The sequence below is a fragment of the Lethenteron reissneri genome, chromosome 2 (genome assembly GCF_015708825.2).
Source record: "Lethenteron reissneri isolate LAM-NWPU_2019-01 chromosome 2, ASM1570882v1, whole genome shotgun sequence".
NCBI classification, from domain to species: domain Eukaryota; kingdom Metazoa; phylum Chordata; class Hyperoartia; order Petromyzontiformes; family Petromyzontidae; genus Lethenteron; species Lethenteron reissneri.
Genome location: NC_083780.1, coordinates 5,132,727 through 5,141,453, shown reverse-complemented (window position 1 = coordinate 5,141,453; position 8,727 = coordinate 5,132,727).

Here is an 8,727-nt window from a genome sequence, read left to right as displayed (position 1 = left end):
CTCTTTGTGTCTCTTTGTCTGTATGTGTGCCTCTCTCTGTGTCACTTTGTGTGTGTATCTCCCTCTGTGTGAAGGTGTGTCTTTCTGTGTGTGTGTCTCTCTCTCTGGGTGTATCCCTCTGTGTGTGTATCTGTGTGTCCCTCTAGATGTGTCTCTCTCTCTATGTGTCTCTGTGTGTGTGTGTCTCTCACTCTCTTTGTGTCTCTGTGTGTGTCTCTATGTGTCACCTGATACGCGCTCTATCCCCCTAGTGCTGATATACCGTCAATACACATTGACATGCTAATCACTCACAATACAATGGCCACCTCCAGCCCCCACCCTCTTGCCCGATGCGGCAACCCTCCCCTCTCTCGGCTCTACATATATAAGGACTTTTGATTTAAAGCTTTCGTGACTGCAGGGATTCATCTTCTTGGTTCTTTCGGTAAAGTCACGTAGAAGGGAAGTAATAAAATAATAAAAATAAAACATAATAAAACAATTCTCACGACGTTTCGGCCACAACGCAAGCAGCCGTCCTCAGGTGAAAACCAGGTCCGTCGAGGCGACAGAGTCTGAATGAAACAGCACACGGGCTTAGAGCATATATATAAGCTGGGCGCATTGACAAAGGAATTTGCATATCAACAGGAATTTAGCATATTTATGGGAAATGCAGGAATGTAATTAGTACTGCATATGCATGTGCATTATGCAGGATTAACAGCATCAAAGGGAGCTGCAGTTACTGCTGCTGCAGCAGTTGCTGCTGCTGCTGCAGTTTCTGCTGCTGCAGCAGTTGCTGCTGCTGCTGCAGTTTCTGCTGCTGCTGCAGTTGCTGCTGCTGCTGCACTTGCTGCTGCTGCTGCACTTGCTGCTGCTGCTGCACTTGCTGCTGCTGCTGCACTTGCTGCTGCTGCTGCACTTGCTGCTGCTGCTGCACTTGCTGCTGCTGCTGCAGTTGCTGCCTTATCCATTTTAATATAACACTATGTATTATTCTACCCACCCTAATGTGTATCATACTGCTATATGTTTACTGTACAATTACGACACCATACATTACTCTGCACACTGCACCATGCCAGTGAGTGGAACGCGGTCTGAAAGTCACCGTTAACGTGAACACAATCAGTTAAGATCCGAAATGGTTTATTACGTCCTTCCAATGATTGCTAAGCCAGAATCCATCTTCTCGGTTGAAATTGTCTCTGTGTTTGTATATGTGGATCGCCTCATGAACGAATCTCTCATGATAGCCAGATGGCTTGCAGAGAACCTCTGTCTTGGAGAAGTCAATGTCATGTGAGCCCACTGAATTGTAACAGTGATCTGCCACGGCTGAGGTGTTTGTCCTACCGTGTTTCAGGTCTGCCTTATGTTCACGGATGCGGTCCGAGACATGTCGTTTGGTTTCTCCAATGTAACTGCTACCACAGAGGCAACTTAGTTTGTAGACGCCAGGGTACTGTATGTCTGGAACCACATCTTTTACAGACGGGACCAGATCACGGATTTTTTGTACTGTGTTGAATCGGACCTGGATCTTGTGTTTAATCAGGATTTTGGAGATCTTTTTTGTGACCCCAGCAATGTAGGGTAAGGTGATGGTCTTGAAAGGCTCCTCAACAGGATCCTTCTTGATGGTTGGAGTGATGGCTTTGCGGATTGTGTAGTCGGAGTAACCATTAGCCTTAAGAGCTTGGCGTACGTGTTTGAGTTCACTGGAAATGTGTTCATGGTCGGAGATGCATTGGGCTCTATGATATAGAGTCTTGATGAGGGAATTCTTCTGGGATGGATGGTGGTGGGAATCCGGTTTTAGATAAGCATCCGTGTGGGTGGCTTTCCTGTAGACAGAGTGGCTCATTGAACCATCAGGTCTCCTTTTGATTAGGACATCCAAAAAGGGTAGCTTGCCATCATTTTCGACTTCCATGGTGAATCTGATGGCTGGGTGTATGGAATTGATGTGGTCGAGAAATTGGTCTAGAGCAGGCCGGCCATGTGGCCAGATGACAAAAGTGTCGTCTACGTACCTCTTCCATAAGGTCGGGCGTAGAGTGGCAGTCTGGATGGCGTCCGTCTCAAATTTCTCCATGAAGATGTTGGCTACAACCGGAGATAGGGGGGAGCCCATTGGGGTGCCCTCAATTTGCTTGTAGAAGGTTCCATTCCAGGTGAAGTATGTATTGGTTAAGCAGTGTCTCACCAGGGGGGGTACCCCAGCATTCAGTCCTTGATTAACCAAGTCTTCAATGATTGCGATGGTGTCAGGCACAGGCACCTTGGTGAACAAGAAAGCAACATCAAAACTGACAAGCAGGTCGTCTGGGGACAGGGCAATCCCCTTGATTGTCGATACCAGGTCAGTAGAGTTTAGTACTGCAGAGGTGGTTTTTCCAGTGAAAGGCCGTAGGATTTCGGACAAAAAACGAGCCAGTTTGTAAGTGGGGGAGTTGATAGTAGAGACAATGGGACGAAGAGGTGTATCTTCTTTATGTATCTTTGGCAAGCCGTACAATCTTGGTGGCCTGGCTGCAGAAGGTTTCAACGAGAACTGTTTGGTCTGATCAATTAATGCGGTTGAAGCAGAAATGATGTTGTTGGTTTTGGAGACGAGGCTGTTGGTGGGGTCTCTTTTTATTTTTGTATAGCTGCCATCGTTGAGTAGTTCTTGAATTTTGTTGTTGTATTCTATTTTGTCCATGATGACAGTGGCATTGCCTTTGTCGGCTGAGAGGATGACAATGTCATCCCTCTTTTTTAATTGAGCTAATTCAAAACGCGCATCTTTGCTAATGTTGCTAGCTGGCATCTTAGCGTTTTTGAGGGTTACAGAGATTTCAGATCTTGCTACGTCTGCAGCGATGTGACTCAAGCCCTTGAGAGCTACATCTACTCGAGCAATTATATCATTAACTGGTATGTGTCTAGGTGTGACTGCAAAGTTTAGTCCTTTAGCTAAAACGGATTTCAAACCTTCAGAAATAGGACTGTTACTGCGATTAATTACGACTTTGTTAACATCTAGCTTTTCAATGTGTGGGTCCGGTTTCTTGTTTGAGAGGCGGTTGAATTTGGAAATCAAGTTGTCCTTACATTTAGTCGACATAGCGGCAGCTGAAGAGGCAGTCATTTTTTCCACATGTTCCCAATCCGATGTGGACATTGTTACACTCAAAGATAAGTGTGATTTGTAGAGTGTCTTGTCTAACTGATCTAGTTCGGTGCGCGTAAGTCTGATTTTCTCTGAGATAAGAGCTAAACTAGTTCTAGACAGAATTCGTTTCGCATTAGAAGAAGTTACAGCAGCAGATGTTAGTGTAAATGCGTTTGGTATTACCTTAGAGTCGCGGCATCTCTTCAGAAAGGTGAGAGACTCGATTAGCTGAGCCTTCTTATCCCGGAGCTTGTTGAAGGATCTCAAAGTTATGTGGAAACCCTCCCCGTAGAGGCGGTTAAATTTCGATTTAAAGCTTTCGTGACTGCAGGGATTCATCTTCTTGGTTCTTTCGGTAAAGTCACGTAGAAGGGAAGTAATAAAATAATAAAAATAAAACATAATAAAACAATTCTCACAACGTTTCGGCCACAACGCAAGCAGCCGTCCTCAGGTGAAAACCAGGTCCGTCGAGGCGACAGAGTCTGAATGAAACAGCACACGGGCTTAGAGCATATATATAAGCTGGGCGCATTGACAAAGGAATTTGCATATCAACAGGAATTTAGCATATTTATGGGAAATGCAGGAATGTAATTAGTACTGCATATGCATGTGCATTATGCAGGATTAACAGCATCAAAGGGAGCTGCAGTTACTGCTGCTGCAGCAGTTGCTGCTGCTGCTGCAGTTTCTGCTGCTGCTGCAGTTGCTGCTGCTGCTGCAGTTGCTGCTGCTGCTGCACTTGCTGCTGCTGCTGCACTTGCTGCTGCTGCTGCACTTGCTGCTGCTGCTGCACTTGCTGCTGCTGCTGCAGTTGCTGCCTTATCCATTTTAATATAACACTATGTATTATTCTACCCACCCTAATGTGTATCATACTGCTATATGTTTACTGTACAATTACGACACCATACATTACTCTGCACACTGCACCATGCCAGTGAGTGGAACGCGGTCTGAAAGTCACCGTTAACGTGAACACAATCAGTTAAGATCCGAAATGGTTTATTACGTCCTTCCAATGATTGCTAAGCCAGAATCCATCTTCTCGGTTGAAATTGTCTCTGTGTTTGTATATGTGGATCGCCTCATGAACGAATCTCTCATGATAGCCAGATGGCTTGCAGAGAACCTGTCTTGGAGAAGTCAATGTCATGTGAGCCCACTGAATTGTAACAGTGATCTGCCACGGCTGAGGTGTTTGTCCTACCGTGTTTCAGGTCTGCCTTATGTTCACGGATGCGGTCCGAGACATGTCGTTTGGTTTCTCCAATGTAACTGCTACCACAGAGGCAACTTAGTTTGTAGACGCCAGGGTACTGTATGTCTGGAACCACATCTTTTACAGACGGGACCAGATCACGGATTTTTTGTACTGTGTTGAATCGGACCTGGATCTTGTGTTTAATCAGGATTTTGGAGATCTTTTTTGTGACCCCAGCAATGTAGGGTAAGGTGATGGTCTTGAAAGGCTCCTCAACAGGATCCTTCTTGATGGTTGGAGTGATGGCTTTGCGGATTGTGTAGTCGGAGTAACCATTAGCCTTAAGAGCTTGGCGTACGTGTTTGAGTTCACTGGAAATGTGTTCATGGTCGGAGATGCATTGGGCTCTATGATATAGAGTCTTGATGAAGGAATTCTTCTGGGATGGATGGTGGTGGGAATCCGGTTTTAGATAAGCATCCGTGTGGGTGGCTTTCCTGTAGACAGAGTGGCTCATTGAACCATCAGGTCTCCTTTTGATTAGGACATCCAAAAAGGGTAGCTTGCCATCATTTTCGACTTCCATGGTGAATCTGATGGCTGGGTGTATGGAATTGATGTGGTCGAGAAATTGGTCTAGAGCAGGCCGGCCATGTGGCCAGATGACAAAAGTGTCGTCTACGTACCTCTTCCATAAGGTCGGGCGTAGAGTGGCAGTCTGGATGGCGTCCGTCTCAAATTTCTCCATGAAGATGTTGGCTACAACCGGAGATAGGGGGGAGCCCATTGGGGTGCCCTCAATTTGCTTGTAGAAGGTTCCATTCCAGGTGAAGTATGTATTGGTTAAGCAGTGTCTCACCAGGGGGGGTACCCCAGCATTCGTCCCATTGTCTCTACTATCAACTCCCCCACTTACAAACTGGCTCGTTTTTTGTCCGAAATCCTACGGCCTTTCACTGGAAAAACCACCTCTGCAGTACTAAACTCTACTGACCTGGTATCGACAATCAAGGGGATTGCCCTGTCCCCAGACGACCTGCTTGTCAGTTTTGATGTGGTTTTCTTGTTCACCAAGGTGCCTGTGCCTGACACCATCGCAATCATTGAAGACTTGGTTCATCAAGGACTGAATGCTGGGGTACCCCCCCTGGTGAGACACTGCTTAACCAATACATACTTCACCTGGAATGGAACCTTCTACAAGCAAATTGAGGGCACCCCAATGGGCTCCCCCCTATCTCCGGTTGTAGCCAACATCTTCATGGAGAAATTTGAGACGGACGCCATCCAGACTGCCACTCTACGCCCGACCTTATGGAAGAGGTACGTAGACGACACTTTTGTCATCTGGCCACATGGCCGGCCTGCTCTAGACCAATTTCTCGACCACATCAATTCCATACACCCAGCCATCAGATTCACCATGGAAGTCGAAAATGATGGCAAGCTACCCTTTTTGGATGTCCTAATCAAAAGGAGACCTGATGGTTCAATGAGCCACTCTGTCTACAGGAAAGCCACCCACACGGATGCTTATCTAAAACCGGATTCCCACCACCATCCATCCCAGAAGAATTCCCTCATCAAGACTCTATATCATAGAGCCCAATGCATCTCCGACCATGAACACATTTCCAGTGAACTCAAACACGTACGCCAAGCTCTTAAGGCTAATGGTTACTCCGACTACACAATCCGCAAAGCCATCACTCCAACCATCAAGAAGGATCCTGTTGAGGAGCCTTTCAAGACCATCACCTTACCCTACATTGCTGGGGTCACAAAAAAGATCTCCAAAATCCTGATTAAACACAAGATCCAGGTCCGATTCAACACAGTACAAAAAATCCGTGATCTGGTCCCGTCTGTAAAAGATGTGGTTCCAGACATACAGTACCCTGGCGTCTACAAACTAAGTTGCCTCTGTGGTAGCAGTTACATTGGAGAAACCAAACGACATGTCTCGGACCGCATCCGTGAACATAAGGCAGACCTGAAACACGGTAGGACAAACACCTCAGCCGTGGCAGATCACTGTTACAATTCAGTGGGCTCACATGACATTGACTTCTCCAAGACAGAGGTTCTCTGCAAGCCATCTGGCTATCATGAGAGATTCGTTCATGAGGCGATCCACATATACAAACACAGAGACAATTTCAACCGAGAAGATGGATTCTGGCTTAGCAATCATTGGAAGGACGTAATAAACCATTTCGGATCTTAACTGATTGTGTTCACGTTAACGGTGACTTTCAGACCGCGTTCCACTCACTGGCATGGTGCAGTGTGCAGAGTAATGTATGGTGTCGTAATTGTACAGTAAACATATAGCAGTATGATACACATTAGGGTGGGTAGAATAATACATAGTGTTATATTAAAATGGATAAGGCAGCAACTGCAGCAGCAGCAGCAAGTGCAGCAGCAGCAGCAAGTGCAGCAGCAGCAGCAAGTGCAGCAGCAGCAGCAAGTGCAGCAGCAGCAGCAACTGCAGCAGCAGCAGCAACTGCAGCAGCAGCAGAAACTGCAGCAGCAGCAGCAACTGCTGCAGCAGCAGTAACTGCAGCTCCCTTTGATGCTGTTAATCCTGCATAATGCACATGCATATGCAGTACTAATTACATTCCTGCATTTCCCATAAATATGCTAAATTCCTGTTGATATGCAAATTCCTTTGTCAATGCGCCCAGCTTATATATATGCTCTAAGCCCGTGTGCTGTTTCATTCAGACTCTGTCGCCTCGACGGACCTGGTTTTCACCTGAGGACGGCTGCTTGCGTTGTGGCCGAAACGTCGTGAGAATTGTTTTATTATGTTTTATTTTTATTATTTTATTACTTCCCTTCTACGTGACTTTACCGAAAGAACCAAGAAGATGAATCCCTGCAGTCACGAAAGCTTTAAATCGAAATTTAACCGCCTCTACGGGGAGGGTTTCCACATAACTTTGAGATCCCTTCAACAAGCTCCGGGATAAGAAGGCTCAGCTAATCGAGTCTCTCACCTTTCTGAAGAGATGCCGCGACTCTAAGGTAATACCAAACGCATTTACACTAACATCTGCTGCTGTAACTTCTTCTAATGCGAAACGAATTCTGTCTAGAACTAGTTTAGCTCTTATCTCAGAGAAAATCAGACTTACGCGCACCGAACTAGATCAGTTAGACAAGACACTCTACAAATCACACTTATCTTTGAGTGTAACAATGTCCACATCGGATTGGGAACATGTGGAAAAAATGACTGCCTCTTCAGCTGCCGCTATGTCGACTAAATGTAAGGACAACTTGATTTCCAAATTCAACCGCCTCTCAAACAAGAAACCGGACCCACACATTGAAAAGCTAGATGTTAACAAAGTCGTAATTAATCGCAGTAACAGTCCTATTTCTGAAGGTTTGAAATCCGTTTTAGCTAAAGGACTAAACTTTGCAGTCACACCTAGACACATACCAGTTAATGATATAATTGCTCGAGTAGATGTAGCTCTCAAGGGCTTGAGTCACATCGCTGCAGACGTAGCAAGATCTGAAATCTCTGTAACCCTCAAAAACGCTAAGATGCCAGCTAGCAACATTAGCAAAGATGAGCGTTTTGAATTAGCTCAATTAAAAAAGAGGGATGACATTGTCATCCTCTCAGCCGACAAAGGCAATGCCACTGTCATCATGGACAAAATAGAATACAACAACAAAATTCAAGAACTACTCAACGATGGCAGCTATACAAAAATAAAAAGAGACCCCACCAACAGCCTCGTCTCCAAAACCAACAACATCATTTCTGCTTCAACCGCATTAATTGATCAGACCAAACAGTTCTCGTTGAAACCTTCTGCAGCCAGGCCACCAAGATTGTACGGCTTGCCAAAGATACATAAAGAAGATACACCTCTTCGTCCCATTGTCTCTACTATCCACTCCCCCACTTACAAACTGGCTCGTTTTTTGTCCGAAATCCTACGGCCTTTCACTGGAAAAACCACCTCTGCAGTACTAAACTCTACTGACCTGGTATCGACAATCAAGGGGATTGCCCTGTCCCCAGACGACCTGCTTGTCAGTTTTGATGTGGTTTCCTTGTTCACCAAGGTGCCTGTGCCTGACACCATCGCAATCATTGAAGACTTGGTTCATCAAGGACTGAATGCTGGGGTACCCCCCCTGGTGAGACACTGCTTAACCAATACATACTTCACCTGGAATGGAACCTTCTACAAGCAAATTGAGGGCACCCCAATGGGCTCCCCCCTATCTCCGGTTGTAGCCAACATCTTCATGGAGAAATTTGAGACGGACGCCATCCAGACTGCCACTCTACGCCCGACCTTATGGAAGAGGTACGTAGACGACACTTTTGTCATCTGGCCAC